This window comes from Opisthocomus hoazin, chromosome 14, assembly GCF_030867145.1.
Source record: "Opisthocomus hoazin isolate bOpiHoa1 chromosome 14, bOpiHoa1.hap1, whole genome shotgun sequence".
Classification (NCBI taxonomy): domain Eukaryota; kingdom Metazoa; phylum Chordata; class Aves; order Opisthocomiformes; family Opisthocomidae; genus Opisthocomus; species Opisthocomus hoazin.
Window position 1 is genome coordinate 16,559,522 of NC_134427.1, and position 17,899 is coordinate 16,577,420.

General features: G+C 44.0%; 1 long non-coding RNA gene across 1 annotated transcript in view; it reads right to left on the reverse strand.

Annotated features, from left to right (window-relative positions):
• Window positions 1-6,831: 6,831 nt before the first annotated feature.
• The window catches only part of LOC142363150 (uncharacterized), a 38,678-nt gene continuing 27,610 nt past the window's right edge, over window positions 6,832-17,899 (reverse strand). Inside the window, exon 4 of the long non-coding RNA XR_012765535.1 lies at window positions 6,832-7,033. This is a non-coding gene — a long non-coding RNA (uncharacterized LOC142363150). The remainder of the gene's footprint in view (window positions 7,034-17,899) is intronic.

Below are 17,899 nucleotides of genomic sequence, written 5' to 3' on the forward strand. Positions count from 1 at the left end.
TAATTTAGGATCATTAAATCTAGTGAAAAAAAAGAATCCTAAACTACCAAAGGCAAGAAACAAACTTTATACTTAGCTGTACTGGTTACAGCAATTTCCATAGTAATTATGTTATGCGCATCATCTAATACCTTGTCTAAAGTGAATTCTCTACTTCATTTTAGTACCATCCTAGGAATATATATTTAAGAAATTGTAAGAAGGAAACAATTGCCTTGGGGAGTCACACTTGCTACTGTGCTCTAAATTCTACAACAATAATTCTAAGAAAGGAGATATTCTTTTACGAGCAACATGATTAATTGAGAGCAGGAAACAAAATATGATTTTTTTTATTAGTCTCATCTCCTAAGAAGACCCAGGCACTGTTTGTGCCCTTTGTCCACCCACGTCCAGGAATTACTGAACTTGTTGACCAGCTCAATTTAAATTCAGCAAAAAGCGAGACATTCAAAAAGATATTAAGTTCCTACAAGTCTGGCAAGAGCAAACATATATAGGAGATAGAGTTATACTAAGGTGCACAAAGGGAAAGCACCACAAGTTTTATTTCATAAGAGAAGATAATATAGTTGGGGGGCAAAAATCTTCCTGTTCCTATTCCTGTCCCCCGCAGATCTCTATTGCCTAATGTAATTCAGATGAGAAGTCAGTCAACCCTACACAAAAATTTGTTTGCTATATCAGTCTTGGCACCCAGTAAAGAATACAGAAAACACAGGTTAAAGATGGTTCATGGTCTCAAGCTTATAATCTAGGACAATGATTTACTTAAGACAGTGTCATGAACCTTTTTCTTTCCCTAGTAATGCATGGCCCGAATGCACATGGCTTCTGCCTTGCTTTGTGGTGTTGTGTTCTTGAATCACTGCTTTCAGTCAGCAAATCCAACTATCAATCACCATGCAGGATGTAAAGAAGCATCTTGGTGATTTCCATAGGAGCTGAGTTTACCTAGTGCCTCCCAGGGGCTCGTCTGTAGCACCTGCAGCGGGGCCTTCAGTGGAGAAAACTGTTCCTGCTCTGCCTAACGAATGAGGTATTGCATCAATGAAGTTGTGCTGAAATGCAGCCTAATAGTAATGAATTAAGTTTGTGATCTCTGACTGTTGTGTAGCACCTCTTAATTTCAGTGCATTTTCACAGATTTGTCAACAGTTTCTCCATTTCTGGGGAAAAAAAATCCTCAAATAAAGTAAAAAAAATTGTAGCTTCATGAGGAAACAAGGCTACTTAAAGGGCACAAAGAGCTAAGGTCCTCCCTCTCTACACACTGCTGAGAAATATTTTACTATGTTCTTGAAACACACATTGATGCATTACACATGCAGCTGCCTGACATTTTAAATTATTAGCAGAAAGGACTTGCGGTGACATAAGGCTGCATTTTTGACAGATTTCCAGATCTCCCTGTGACATTAAAAGGTATTGGAGCTGCATAAGGAATGCAAGGGAGCACTGGATTTGTCTTCAGGATCTCAAGTCACATTATACACAACCAAGTCTGAGACTGAGTCCATGCCATGGGCTTAGACTTACCGTAATGTGATAAAAGCATCACTGGACTGTTTGTGCTGATCACTTATCTATTTTACCAAGTCCCTTTTGTCTTCAATCTCTGTTATCTGAGAGAGAAGAGAAACATGCCTCTAAAGACTGGTGGGAAAGAATCACAGCTGTGAACCACAAGTGAGAAACATTTCCACTGTGCACACCATGTACCCATGCAGCAGTTGTTCCATGTTTCTGCCTTTTGCTAAGAAAAACAGAAAACAGATCCGCATCCAAGATGCTTGTTTGAAGCGTTGGACGCCCAACCTGAAGTCCCTCATGGCAGGGACTCAGACCTGAACCTGCCACCTCCTGGTCAAGCGCCACAGGTTCACTGCCTGCCTAGAGATGGACTTAGCTCTCTTCCAGAATCATGCTGTGGTCCTGAATAATCTTCCCTACCAAGTGCCTTAAGAGATCGTAAGACCTACACATTCATCCAAAGCAGATGACCAGATCCAGAATGTGGTGTCTGACTACATCCTGCATTCCCAAACTCCTTCCACTGGAAGCAGGGATGGGACTGACTGCTTTGCTGTGACCCCTCAGAATATAACAGAGCTTGACTCATCCCCAAATCATAATGACTCCAGGGTGGCATTTCTTCAGCATCAGATATCATTACTGAACCTAAGAAAACTTCCAGTAAGAAGCAAAGCCCCATTGTGTCAGGTGCTGTTCAAACACAGGGGACAGCATCTGCAGAGGAAAGTCAACAATCTCAGCAGATGAAGCAGACAAGAGCCACGAGGAGAAATCACAGCGTAAGGGTGAGTAACATCCTTAGGGTTGCAATAGCGAAGCTGGATACAGAACCCAGGTGTCCTGGCTGCCAGCCCTGTGCTTACAGCACCACATCACTATGCCAGGCACACAAATGCTGCAGTTTTAAGCCTATCAGTCTTCATGTCAGGTGTTACCTCAACTACTGTGAAGTAAAGCTGTCACGGTAACTTCTCCCAGATTTCTCTACTTTTTTTGGCTTTGCCAGTCTTGTTAGAAACCAGTCCACAAACACTGGTGCATTGGGACCTTTCTGTTTGCTCCTTCTCTCAGAGCTTTTGCCTCCTCTTGTTTTACTGTATATAAACAAACCTCATCCAATTACAGGTGAACATAAAACCACACACACATAGCAGTTTTGGAGGGTGTTACACCTCCCCCACCACTCTCAGCCTTGGGCTATCCATCAAGGATCACACTAGACTGTTTCACACTCAGATAATTTAATTTGGTTCAAAACAGGCCTCACAGCAAAGTATGGCTTAGGACAACCAGTCAGCACACTGTTGTCAGGAAGTTTACCCTAAGTAACTTCTACTTCCAGGCTGCTTCCAAAAGTCTCTCTCGACTCTGACAGCCAGCTGCGCATAAGAGGAAACCAGCATACAGAGAACACGGCTGAAATCAGAGAGGGAGGTTAAGAGGAAAAACAGCAGGAGAAAAAGATCACAGTTTAACATCCTAGTCTTCAAAGGCACTGCTGAGGAGATCTATAAATGCTCTTAGATGCTTTCTGAGAGAATAGGTCACTGGGAGGTTAGGGAGAGGAAGAAAACCTGATGAAAGATCAGCAAAATGAAAGGGGGCTGGAATTTCATGGAAGAAAGGAGCTCTGACTTTGATGGAGCTGCCCAGACAGACACTACCAGCCATCAGAACATTTCTTCTTCCCTGTGGAGAATGAGCAGATTTGTAAAATCTCCACAGTCTTCAAAAACTGTCTCACAATAAGGCACAACAATATCTGCTGCACAGCCAAGAAAGCAAGAGTTGAGGTTGCCACAGTAACCTCCTCCTGAGATGTTACGGTAGGGATTTTTCACAGGAGCTTGAAAGAGGAAGGGGCCCAAATCACACAGATAAAAAGCAACAGTGACCGAGTGCCTCACACCTCCCAGCTCTCCTTGAGGGAGGAATCCAACTAGCCATCCATAATAGGTCCACCTGGCCTTAGTCTATGAAGAGCCCCAGCCAGCTATGTCTTGGCCTGAATCCTGCAAGGACTCTCCCAGTGGAGGCAGCAGCTGAGGGTCGTCTGAAATCTGCATGCTTTTTTCTTCTGCTCCAGACTTTACAAGCATGGACTGCAAAATTATAGACCTTCAAAAAATGGACACAGCCAAAAATCTCAAGTGGGGGTATGGCACAGGGCCACCACTGAAGGAGGCCTGTAATTCTTCAATACTTTAGGGTCTCTAGAAAGACCATTGATTATCTTATGACCTGACACAAGACTCACCAAAGGCTCAGCTTCTTTCTCTCTTCACTGGCTACTGTATGGCTGACCCTTTAAGCAGGATCTTAATGAACTACAGAAACTCATTCCATCCCTCTTCCTCTAGAAATTCACTATACAATAAAACAAGTAGAAATGCAATTCAATTAACTCTTTTTCCAACCCTACTATTGCTTCTTTCTGACTCGTTTCTCAGTCCTTTTTATTTTAACTAAGCATTTCTGATGCAGAAAGGCCGAGAGGGATTGTGACGGAAATGTGCTCAGGTGACAGGCAAGCTCTCTGAGACTCTTCTGCACTCCACTAGAAGGCAAACATGCAATGCAGACACCTACAGGCGCCACATATTCCCAGGCTGAGACTTGTGGAGTAGAAACTCCCTCCCCGCTGGCCCTGTGGAGGCGAGATGCCACAGGGACTGCTTACACTGACTTTGCCCCTCTTGAATTCTCCTAACCAGAGGAGACCTCTAACTGGCCAAGCCAAGCCCTAACACCTGAGCCCTACAGAAGAGCAAACAGCTGAAGGCTTAACCTGGCACATAATATTTCATGACATTAATTTTTCCCTCACTCCCGGGTGTCAATCTGCAGGCAGCAGCTCAGGCAAGAAGTAAAGGGTTTATTTCATCTGTACTCCATAGTCCCTGAAGGCCTTGTTTCTTACTGCCTCGTGGGCCCCCAGGGACCTCCCACCATCACACTACACTTCGTACATGGGCAAGAGGGACATAAGACTCCAGAAAGGGTGGGAACAAGATGCAAGATCAGGACTTAAGCAGTGACAATACAAGCTCAGGGAGGTGAATGTGCCAGTGCAAAGAACATTTGCTTTACTCCAAGGCTGCAGTTCAGTACCTTCACGACAGCACTGCATTAAGTTATTGTGGCTAATATTAAAGCGAATTCAAATACAATTTTTTCTGACACAATACTATTACCATACTTCATTACACAAAGGCCCAACTGTAGGTCCTCTAGATCTCTCCATAGTCAAAAGGTCTGGATACAAATGAGGGCTTATGGTAAAGTCCCACACATTTACACAAGCACCATCATTTGAAGAAGTGATTCTGTTTTGATATTCTAACAAATGTTCTTCCCCTGAAGTGCAGGAAAGACACATGGTGAGGAACTTGTACAGAGCATATGGTGCTGAAATAGCAAGCTGATAAGCCTTTAACAGCTTTTGACAGTGGTAAAAGATCAATTATTGCACCATAAATATTAAAAAGTTCCTCCAGCCTTTCACTGGAATGAATGTATATTTAAACATCAGTGTTTTCCTTTAATAGCAGCCAATTTGTCTCAGAATCTGAAAGTTATGCAGCCCCACAAAGTTAAATTAAATGCTCGATTGCTGTACGTTTACATTTCCAGCTGCTAAAGAACAGGCCTAGCGTTTGTGCGCAAACTCCTGAAGCCACTGAAGCTGCAGGCAACCTGAAAATGGCCCTCGATCCTTTGTTAAAACTAAAGGGTAAAATGGAACTGCCATTGCTTTCCTTTCCCTTCTCTGTGATTACAGCAAAAATAACAAAAGATGCCCCTGGAAAGTATTAGGCAAGAGGGGCTGGTCTCCCAGACTGACTACTGTGCCAGTTGAGATGCACACGTGCAATGGGTTTTATTCACTGAATTTCTTGACCCGTGAGATTTCTGCCTCAGTTTAATAAACAAATGTGTATATACATATGTGTGTCTATGCGTATACAGACTCACACTCTTACTAGCCATGATTTTAATCACGAAGCAGATTGGCAGCCCACTTTCAACAGTTCTCTGTGGAAAGTCACTGAGGTTAAACAATGATGATAAAGGCTTGCTACTAAAATTAATACTATACACGGCATTTTTATGGTGATTTGACGGCAGAACCACATGTGATGACCTTGGGGGTCAGTTCAAAGCAGCACTAAATAGAAATTGACGCTGAGCTGCACATCTTGGGTTTGGATCCAGAACTATACTGTCCTATTATGGTTCTGAAATTATTCAGATGGATCCACTGTTATTACCTCAGGGCAACACACTCCAGTAGCACATCAGCTTCTTGCTCTGGAAAGCTTCTCATCTAAGGGAAGGTATCTTAGCATGCTTCAGGCTTTAAAAATGTGCCTGTCTGCTGACTGCTGTAGGTAGGGATGTTAAAAACTGTATGCATTATTTATACCAATGGAATCATACAGTGATAGGAGTGAAGGTCAAGGCTCTTCTGTGCACCAGTGGACAGACACTCACTTGCTATGTGAACAGACAAAACCAACAGAGAAAGGGAAAAGGATAAAAAGGGTAATGAATTCATAAGTCCCAGCACAGCACTGCTGAAAGGCAGAGTGGAATTTCCTTGCTCCCAGGCCAGTGCACCACCTGCCAGGCCAAATCACTGCTCTGCTTCTCCCACTTTTCAACACCTGCCCATATTTGACTCTATATGATCTGGATTCCAAGCATGCCCTGAGGGCATGGCCAGCCCTACACACAGCAAAACACCTCATGCACAGGTATGGTTTTCAGTGGAACATTTCTGTCCACATTAGTGCTCTATACATGACCACAGAAGTGCTATAGTTTAATTAAAGCCAAGCAGGCCAATTACCAATATTGTATTAAGACTAAAGAAAAAAAGTTTAGGTCAAATCTAGCATAGAATGGTGTGAAATTGCACCTCCAAATATAAAATGCCACATGTGTCATTGATCCATACCTCTCCCACTTGGGAATCACCTGTTTTCCTCTCTTGACTGTTCTAGCTGGAAAGACACGCCTTGTCTTCAGGTCTTGTCCCCTTTCTTGTTTCCACCCATACCTTCCCACTGTACAGTAATCAAAGTTCTTCCGCCTATCTCACCTTCTGCCACATCCAAGGCGCAGCGGTCAGGGTGGTGGCCATTGTCAGTCAGCTGGATTGTCTTATCCTGGGTGAATAAATTCAGCTCCCCCTTTCCTCTGTGCCATTTTGTGTACAGATCATTAGATAGCACAAGCACAATAGCTGTTGCTGGCCTTTGCATCTGATCACCTAATGGCAGCCTTGTCCAGCAGTCTTAAGGGTTGTCCTTTCTTAGCAATCGTACTTATCTTGGTTGGAAACGTCACTCTGAAGTTACACCCGTCTGCTCCTAAGCATCCTTAGCTCTGCTACCTTCAGGTCAGACCTGAGCCAAGGTTCAGATATGTCCCAGCAGACTGTGACGATACCAATTTGCACTACTTTTTAATATCTTCAGCCGGGCAAATTAACCTGCAGGGCAAAGTCAGAGAGCACATGGTTAAAGACAGAACTACAGAAATCAGCAGCAGGTGGGGTAAGCTAAACAAAAAAGGAACTTCTGATGAAAAGTTAAAAATCATAGTGGAGCCCTTTGGGAATGCAGTGGCATGAAAAAGCAGAGCTTACATCCTCCTTGCATGTCCAACACATGTTGTCTATACCATTTGCATTATATGACCCCTTCACTGCACAAGGCACAACGTGTTCCACAAAGGACACCATCTGACTGATGGGCAGGTCAGCAGAACAGAGCAGATTCAAGCCAGTGATCGCCAGCCTGCTCCAACCTGGGATGACCTTCTCCATGAAGGGACTACTCCGAGCCGGTTAGGGTTCAGCAGACCCACAGGTGAGGAAGGGTGTTTGTAGCTAGCCTTCAACAAATGACTGCTTGCAGCAAGTTTGGTGAGATATAAAAGAAGCCCTACCCTAGTTACCAAACAAAGCAAGAAACTGAATATTGTAGGGGAGGAAGAAGAGAGGAGAAGTCCCCAAGCACATGCAGAACAGCACAAGAGGCAGCCTGGAGGCAGGGAGAGAAGATGGTATCTGTGAAGGCGTCTAGGACCGCGCCTGGCTAAGCCTAAGTCTATTATCAGAGACCCTTAAGGCAAGTTCTCATTCCCTCAAAACTAGGCACTTTTTTCCCTCCTCTAACATTTGTGTCATTTTAAAAAATATTTATGCTTGTCTAACTCTGGGTAGTTTATTTCTGCAATTTGGCTCTGCCTGAGTCCTAAGGGTATTTTTTTGTTTGCGGGGGATTTTTAAAGAGGATTTTGTGCTCACAAAATATCCCAGATTGACAACTCCAGGAAACAAAAGCTCCCATTGAGCAGAGTGCCTGTGTCAGGCACAACAAGGCAAGTACCCTGCACCGCCTCCCCTCCGCTTCCCAAGGCGAGCCACAACAGCCAGCAGAACAGCAGGCCATGCCGCTTGCTGGGGTAGCAGACTACTCCTTCACCAGCGTGAGCCAGGTCTGCAAAGCAAACAGCAGTCCCAAGGAAAGGAAACCAAATGGGGACAAGTCACTGTGAACTGCCACCCCAACCAGCAGACGTGCTAACTGGCAACTGTCATCCCAAAAACTGAGAGGTGGAAAACATCTCACAAGTTTTGATGTAAATCAGACAGACCCTGTGTTGATTAACCACTTGCTATAATCTGTGAGCAACATGATTAAACCTTGACGTAGTTCAGCTTCCTTCATAGCTAGGCACAATGCAGGGGGAAGGGAATGGAAGAGCTCACAGAGCAGGGCAGATCCAGGGCTCTGGGCTTACAGAACACCAAAGTCCCAGTTTTAATGGATTACAGGAATTTACCAAACATCAAACTCTGCAGACAAAAGAGACCACAGACACATTGAATACACTTTCGTCAGTGTTAGCCAACAGGGTTGATAAGCTCAGCCAAAAAGGAGAGAGAAAGACAACCTCATTTCAGGAACAATATTTCTTCTTTGCCCAAACGTTAACCTCCATTGAGTTTTATACCCTAATACTCTTGTTCTATTTCATGTCACTTCACACTGCTATAATTTTCTTTTACGTTCATTTTCTTTACCATTTTGGATACCTTCTTCATTACAATATCCTCTACACACTGTTCCATAGCAGCTGCTCACTCCTTAGAAAAAACATAGCTATAATCTGAGTCCCTCTGATTCTGTAGTTTTATTTCACACACAAGCGTCTGCTTTAAAAGTTGCATATTTCATGCCTTAATGTCAACAACAACAAAAAAACATGTATGCGCTCTCTTTGTGGTTTATTAATCACAGACTAGTGCTTACAATCCAAAGCTTATCACAAATCACGTGATACCCGCAGGCAGGTGTATAAAATAATGGAAGTTCTAACAATTTCATCTGTGATTATATTTGTTGCTAAACTTGGCTACTAGGCTCCCTCTTAAATACTCCTGTCTGGACCGTATGTGTTTGTATTGGTAAAGCTGAGGAAATGGCAGGTAGATCTAACTGTGCAGAATGCAAAGCGTCCCCCCTACACAGCGCTCCCGTTGGGACTGGGGCCCAGGCCTGGGAAGCTGATGGAAAGAGCCAAGGAGATTCTTCCAGAAGGTAGGCAGACGTCAGGGAAGAACTCTTCTTCAGAACATTCCCACTGTAGCTAAAGAAAGCAACTGCAAGACCTGATGGAAAACATGTGCTTTGAAACTTACTTTAAAGAGCAAAGAATTGTGACGTTCATCAAAAACTCCTTCCTAGTAGGCCATCCTCTTTTAAAACAGCATAGCACAGGGAGAGGAGCAACTTCTCAGATGGATGAGCCAGAAGAACAAGGCCAATGCCTTAAATCCCACCCAGAGAACTCTGGACAAGTAGGAGAGCTCACGGGCCATCAGTGTTGCACCAAACCAGCAGCACTGGTACCTACGCAGGTACTAACCCAGGTTAGATGCCTGTGTTGGCTCAGGACCTGGATGCAAAGTGGCAGTGCTCTGCCTAGTGCCAGCCCAAAGACACAGAGTGTCACAAGAGCCCCCCTTCACAACAGAAACAAAGCGCATACATCTTCAAATGAAAACAAGATCAGGGGGTCGTTTGTGTTGGTTTTCTTGGTTGTTTTAGGGGTTGGATTTTAAGGCTGACTGCAGCAGAAGTATTCCTGCTATAATGTTTAGAATGACAGGGAGCTTACTAACGCAGTGCCACACCGTTTTTGGCTTCAGTTTCTGGACTAACTCAGGCCGCAGACCAAAAAGTGAGTGCAGCAGCAGCATCTCCAATGAATGAAAATACAAATGACAGCAGGGAGCACATCCAAGGACATGGCTGCAAACTCCTGCACAGATCGAGCAACACCTGCTTCACAAGAGCTACAACAACTCCACACAGCAAATCGTCATGTCCTGTGGCAAGTGTCCATCTTTCATGGCAGGGCAGAGCGAAATCTTGCCATTTCTACTCTTTTCCCCAGCCTCCCAACTACACTGCAGGATTATCTACAGGAAGCTCCAGCCAGCCAGCTCTGACACCTTGCACGCTGCCAATCTCTGGCATTGGTTCAAACAAAGAGGAAGCAGAGGTGAAGTAATCAGTCTTCCAGTGACTCAGAGCTGTTCTGTGCAGCTATGAAACTTCCTAGAAATACTCTGTGCTGGAACTATTGGAAAGGATTGTTTTGTTGAAAAACACTACTTTGATCAAGATCGTTTATGGAATTTCAATTGTGGCATAACTACCAACTTTAGCAAATTGGAAAAAAATTGACAAATCCCCCCTTTTGTTTTGAAAAATTAATTCCCCATTTCATATTTACACTACTTACAAAGTCATCACTTCCAGAATATGAGGTGTCATATTATAGTAAATGAAATATTTTGATTTTGTGCCTTAAATCATCATCAGCAATTCTGAAACACCTTACCAAGATGACAGCGTCTCCTCTTGGAAGGAGACTGATGTAATTAGTGAAGCACTAACAGTGGCTGTTACTAATGTGTCAGGCAACACCATCCAACAAATAACAAAACAAAAAAGGAAAACAGAATAACATGCAGAATAATAGTTTATAATTCCATTTCAATTACAATTATTTTTTTTTTCAGTGATGAGGCCATGCATTGCAGGCCAGGCAGTTGATGGTGCGTGGTGGCAGTTGGGGACAAGGAGCGTGACTTGAGGTTGGCACTGGAATTCCTCAGTAACTTATGAGAATTTAAGTCAACCTGCCATTATCTGCTAACCTGTGAATAGTTTCCCTGCTTTTTGTCATTGGCAGGGATGTCTCTCATTAAAAACTGAAGTTCATAATTTTTAGATTCCAAACCACCCAGACAATGTAACTAACATTGCATGAGCCAAAAGTAATCAAGCATCAGTTAGGATGTTTTCAGGGTTTTTCTGTGGTTTGGGGTTTTGTTTTTGTTTTTGCGGGGTTTTTTTGTTTTTAAATAAGCTGTGCAAGCATGTCCAGGAAAGTGAGGCTTTAATATTTCTGCCTGGAACCAGTGAGGTGAAGCACGGCGCCTGTCTGTTCAGACATTTCAGTCTCCACTGCAGGGCTGCAGCTCCTCACCTTCCCTTCAGCTCCAGCTGCAGTATGTGCCAGATTGCACGCTGCAGATGGGCACAAGTGGAGATGATAATGTCATGGAAATCAGACTTTGCAGGTCACCTAGCAAGGTCAGGGAAACATCTACATTAATAAAGGCAGAACTGTGTGTACCACTGCCCTTAATTCTTAAAGGAGTCTAAAATGTCTGTGGAAACATCCAAGCGAATAATACAAAGCACAGAAGATGAACCTGAGGCTGAGACGAGAAAGGATTTCAAGGAACAAGGTCCACAGGAAAGAAAGTTTCCCAGAAGCAGAGCAATACAAACACCAATTCTAGAAATGGCACACAATGAGGCAGACAGAAACCTCCCATAGAAACCAATTTCATTCAAAACACTATCAATGAAGTCATAACATATTTTTCAAAACAGGATTGACTGAGTTTGGACAACCCAAAGAGCAGATCCAGTGGCTAAAGCTAGGCTGCAATTAAGCACAGAGGTATGAGGAACTTGCTCAGTGTCCTTGAATGAATCAGGGCTGCAGAAACCAAGGACAATGGCAAGACAAGGTGACACTGAGTGTGTACACAGAGGATGGGCCTGCATTAAGGAAACCAGGACTCCTCGCCACAAAAAAAGGGTCCTGAACGACAAAGAGACAAGACCAGAGCCAGCAAGAGTAGCAACCTGAGTGAACCAAGGGGAAGACGGGTAGCAGGGGGGGAGCACAGCTTGACACATGCCTGGCAAACACCAGGAGCCTGCCAGGCCCAAGGCTCAGAGCACATTGCACAGAACAAGCCCCACATCACCAGACCCCCAGTTACTCTTGCCTGTTTCATGCTTCCATCAGCAGTGGTGGTACTGGAAAAGAGAAATGCATTTTGCCCAAAAGCAGTGTGGGCCAAGGGGAGTAAATCTACAATGACATGTTTCAGCATTTCCAAAATTATATTTTGCCGGGATATCCAGTTCACAGGAAGTGTCAAAATATTTGGTAGCAGTCTGATTCAAACTGACACAAAATATAATTAAAAAAAAAAAGTTGTTTTACAACATGGAAAATCTGCCTTTTGGCCAGCTCTAACTGATAGTCCAGTGTCAGCTCAAAAAAACTAGGCATGTGTTACTTCCTTCTATTTTTCCCTTATTACAGTGCACAACTGTAAGAACAAGGGGGTAGCGTGCCTGTTAGATTTCACCTGGCTAATACGAATCTGTCCCTTATTTTCAATCAGCAGAATTAGCAGTCCGTCAGTCAAGTTCTTTTCTAACATCATTGCAGAAAATACAAAAGGTTCGCATTTATTTTATAGCTTTACAGCAGCCAGGCTACCTTTAGAGATTTATGTCTTGCCTTCATGCTTTACAGCACTCCTTGAAACATTAGTAATATCACCTAGGCAGGAGCAATAAAACGCCAGGACCCTTTCCCACATGCAACTCTGTCTGACACCAAATCAAGTCTCTCAAGTGAAATATAGATTGAAGAAAGAAGTGGCGTGAGGAGCGGAATCAAATTCATCTCAGTTATACTCATGCCACTGATATCAATATATTACATCCCTACCAGGCTAAACCAAGTGTTTCTTCTGAAAGATGCAAGAGTAGAAGTACAGCTTTAGATCTGAAAGTACACTGACACAGGGGTCTGCATCTATTTTTAACATTACCTAGCTTTATACTTCCTAACTCCAAATCAACCTTTTTTTTTTTAATAGTAATTTCTATCCTTTCTGTCCAAAGACATCTAAAAGAAGGTTTAGTAAAACGTAGGAAATGCATATAGAGGAGGAATAACAGCCTGATTTTAATCCTACTATTAGTCAATGAAAAGATTCTAGAGGAAAGACTGCAGATAACCTAATAGTCTTTTTAGTCTCTGTCTCCAATTCCCCGGATCTTGTGGGAGAATCAAAAGTGAATTACAGCCACAGTCTGGTGATCACACTAGATATTTATTTTCCAGACACTGTTGGAAAGAAATGTTTCCTTCAGCAGACTTCACTTCTGTAGACTTCTGAGCACCAAGCTGCACCAAATAAAGATCTTCTCCTCACTCCAACTAAGACACTTCATGTCATTCTGACAATACTAAAAGCACTTAATATGAACACACTTTGTAGCCTCTGACATGCTGTCAAAGGAGGGGAAAATACTTTAGTGCAACTGAGAATTGAATTCACAGTGTATTAAAACAAACAAGAATGAAATCAAACCACCATCAGAAGAACGACTTACATAAAACGCCTAACAGAAAGAACTCAAACGTTACTAAAGGTGCTGTTTGAATGCCATGACAAACATGCCAATCTCCATCCTTCAGGACGGACCAGCAGCAAAATATTTACCATGTTGCCCCTCTTGAAGATTTCTGCTTGTTGCCAAGCAGAATTTTAAGGTTTTTCCCTGTTATGCTGTCCTTGACAGCTGTCAGATAGGAGCCACGTCCTGACATAAGGCTGTCCAAAAGGACACCCTGGTCAAAGCATGTTGTCCTTAGCTCACACTGCCACTCACTGCCCAGTGCTGTCCAGTTACTTGCTCCTGTAAACCCCTCTTCATACTCTGAAGTGAAATCACTTCTTCCTTAACACACAGAAGTCCAGGGGGACCAGAGCTGAGGATGCTTCCAAACAAATACATTTATTAAGTCATACACATTACTTCATTAACACCTAGGCTAAAAATTACTGGTTATCTGTAGCCAAAAATCTCACGGCAACAGGGCCCCAGCCTTCCAGGAATGCTGCCTTCCAACGACTGAAATGACGACTTTATAATGCAGAACGAGCAAGAGGCTCTGCCTTGCTCTAGCTGTGGGGCTGATGAACAGATCCAACACGTTGCACGTGTTGTGAGGCCAGCCGCAAGTCCCTGGCTCCGGGGGGGGGGGGGGGGGGGTGGTGTTTTGGTACTTAGTACAGTTCACAGCTGCACATTCTCCCCCAACCCAGAATGTCTGACCAAAAGCCTGCCTTTCCCACGTCCAACTGCCAGTGCCCCCTGTCACATTGATGAAGTGATAACGAGCAACAGCACTTGGTTGCTGGTGGAGGCACACTCTAGCTGGGTGATGGTGCGCCCATCCCCTCCGTGGCTAGGCATCACACCACACGTGCAGCACAGGGCAGAGGATGTTAGTGTTCAGGAGGAGATACGCTGGCTGCCATGTAAGAGTACCCCACTATGTGATTAACTGCAGCCGCCAGACAGGCTCCACAGCACTTTTTCCCCACTGGAAAAAGTGGGGAAAAAGTTTCCCCACTTTTTCCCCACTGGAAAAAGTTTTCACTGGACAGGCTGTGAGCCCGGCCCCACACGCTGCCTGACAGCCAAGCCTTCCTGCAAACTGAGAAACTCACCTAGAAGTGAGCACTTCTGATGCCTGGGGCAAGGACTGACCATGCAGACTACTCCCAAGAGACTTCACTTTGAACCCACGAAGATCTAGAAATTATGTTTTGCCTGTTGCCTGTGCAGTGAAGATTGAGATATCACAGTCAGCATGCGTTGCTTTTTAGAGATCATCTAAAGTGACAATGATTTATGCTTTAATAGCAAATTCCCCATGAGAGCTTAATAATACAGATTAAGTTCTAATAAATGTGTTTCCTGCAGGTTTAAGTGACTAACTCCATGATCTATTAGACTTGTCTCATAATACATACAATTTTTCTTGGCAACTGTGGAAATTTCTAAAGAATTGGCAGCATCTGTGCCTGGAGTATTAAAGAAATCTATTTTTTACTGGAGGAATTTTGTACAAATTAATTCCAGCCTTGGATATAAAATTCTAAATTCCATATTCTCTGTTAATATTTATTAGAAATATTCAGAACAAACACTTATAACCATTAAGAAAATTAAACTGTTAAATACTCCTCAAACATTATAATGAATCATGTCAAGCTGCAGTTTTATATTTTGCTTTCTAGCTATTTTATCTGTTTCAGTTATACACTCACTGCACATAATATAGTCTATGTTATTCCTCCCAATTCCTAATACTTTTATGGGTTGATCACTAAAGGAAAGTTTTCACATACAGCTGCTGTTAGTTAGCATCTGTCAGAAACCCAAAAGATTAATGAATCTGGTGCTGGGTAGCAGGGCCACGCTTCACGAAGCTCCACTAATGTTTTGATCAGTCTGGAGCAAAAGGGTATTTAAGAATCTCTCTGACTGCTAGAGGGAGGGAAATAATCACTTTGAATGAAAAATCTGAATTCACTCAACTGGCAATGAAATTGCACTGAATATTGATTCAGGGCTCTAATAACTCAGGAGTTCAAAGCAAGCACTGGAAGGCAAATATTCCCTCCTCTTCCTTCAGACAAATCTGTAGTACTACCACAAGGTGGGATTTCAACTCGTTCTAAATGTATGGGATTATAAAAGAGTTCTGAAAGCAGTCCTGCAATCGCTCTCTCCTTCCACCCTCCCCCCCCTGCCATTTTTAAGCTGACAAATTTAACATCAACTAAATTCCAGCCCAGAACAGCACTTTAAAGTGATTTACATCTAAATGAATAGGTTTCTGTCTCCCTTTGGTTTTCAAATATTATGCAATTGCCTTTTTTTCTTTTTACTAAACCAGACTAATCTGAGATTAATGTTCAGCTAAAGCTCATCCTTCATTCCTCCCAACCATGTCAGAGACATTAATGGCAACGTTAGGAGTCGGCTTCGCAGAGGATTTCAGACACCACAGCACTGGAGGAGAGTTACTCCGCAACAGCAGAAAGGGACCTCTTCATATTTTTGTAAATCACTCACCGAATCGTCTTTCCCCAGCAGACAGTGGGACAAGCTACACTAAGAAAGGGAAGGAAGGTCTTTTGGTGAGAGTTTTGCCTAATTAAGGAGTTGCAGACACAATATAATGATCAGAGGAGGGTTTCTAGTGGTTTGCTTTCCACGCTGTAATGCACAAGAAATGAGAGAGCGCAACTCCTCTGTCTGCGTTGACTCTGGAGACTTCCTGGTGGCAGCAAGGAGACTGCCCCTCCATCTGCTCAGACACTGCGACCTGCAGCCTGCAGCCTCACATTCCGCACGCTGGATAACACAAGAGGATCCCACGCACTTAAAGCTGAACTGGCCCCCTACCAGTGTTGCCAACAGAGAAGTGCATAGGGCTGGGACTGTGGAGGTCGAGGCTGTAATCTGGGCTACGCTGGTGACTGGGCAAAGCACCTTGCTGTTTGCTATTTTAATTCTCTACCTGTAAAATAGGCACGAAGTCCATTGTACAGCACCGATGAAAACACTAGGCACCACCCTGGAGTCCGCAGTTGCAGTTAAGTGCCACGCTGACAGCTCACAGACTGATTTCAGGCTGCCTCAGCCTCATGCAGCCCGTGGTCCTCTCTCCCACACCCTGGTCATCACACATGCTGCTTTAGATCCACTGCTTTTCTAGTAAAGTGTGCATTTCGGGGCATCACTGCGTGAAGTCCAATTATCCTTATCTTTTACCAACACCACCCACTCCCATTCCACTGGCCATTTGTGACAGATACCAGCCTCAACCTCCCCATCCTCCCCAGAAGGCACACACATCTCTGTTGCTGCCACCCAGAAACCGCCACTCTCCCTGAAGAGCAGGGCACTTGCTCTCTCCTCTTTGAGACCCCACTCTGCATACAAATCCCTCATCCTGCCCTGTCTCTTAGGGTGCTGACCTGCCACTGCTCAGATTGGGTCCCCCAACTCTGAAGTCTCAAACATCATTCGGTGAGGAAGAGCCTGGGGGCCGGGTGCATGGGTACCACGTTGTGAGCAACAAGGCATGATGGAGCTCTTCATATCAGTCAGGTCTCCAGTCACTAGGTGTCAAATAAATAAGAGCAACAACATTGTGTGTAGTGATAGGACAAGGGGGAACGGCTGTAAACTAAAAAAGGGCAGATTTAGAATAGATATTAGGAAGGAATTCTTCCCCATGAGGGTGGTGAAACACTGGAACAGGCTGCCCAGAGAAGCTGTGGCTGCCCCCTCCCTGGTAGTGTTCAAGGCCAGGTTGGATGGAGCTCTGAGCAACCTGGTCTGGTGGAAGACGTCCCTGCTCATGGCAGGGGGGCTGGAACCAGATGATCTTTAAGGTCCCTTCCAACCCAAACCATTCTATGATTCTATAACATGTGCCAGTAGCACCCTCTCTGCCTCCCACTCTCATGCTCTGTGAAGTTGTCTGCATCTATCATCCAACCAGAAAGTCAATGTCCTGGAAAAGACCAGCTGGTGACTGAAGAGCACAGTGAGACCCTCCCTGACCACACTGAATGCATGTCTCAGAATGAAGCTTCAGAAATGACTTCTCAGAATGTACCAGGTAATTGACAGGCAATTTGAAGCTTTTGCCCCCACATCTTCCTCACACTGGTCTAAAAGCTCTATGTGCTACCAACTGCCTCATTATTCTCTCTTTGCAAAGAAAAAAACCCTGAAGATTTCAAAGGGAAGGCAAGCCCTCTTGTTACCACTCTGCCCAATCCAGCCAGGTGTGACAAGGCTGGTATTTCAGCAGATCATCTGAGCATTGCAGAATAGCTGACTGTTGTCAGAATGCCTTTTTCTCCACTCTGCCTCCCTTTCTCTCCTGCAGTAAAAAGTATGATTGTTTTCAATTGCCAAAATACTAAAACCTGCAGCTCAGTCTCTACGGGAGACTCATTCTGGCTGTCATTAGACAGTCTTTGATCTTCAGCAAAGAGAGAGGAGAGCAGAAAATATCTGGACTTACGTGCTTGTCATTAGAGCATCATCGTTGCATGTTACCAAAAAAGAGGTCAGATTGGCTC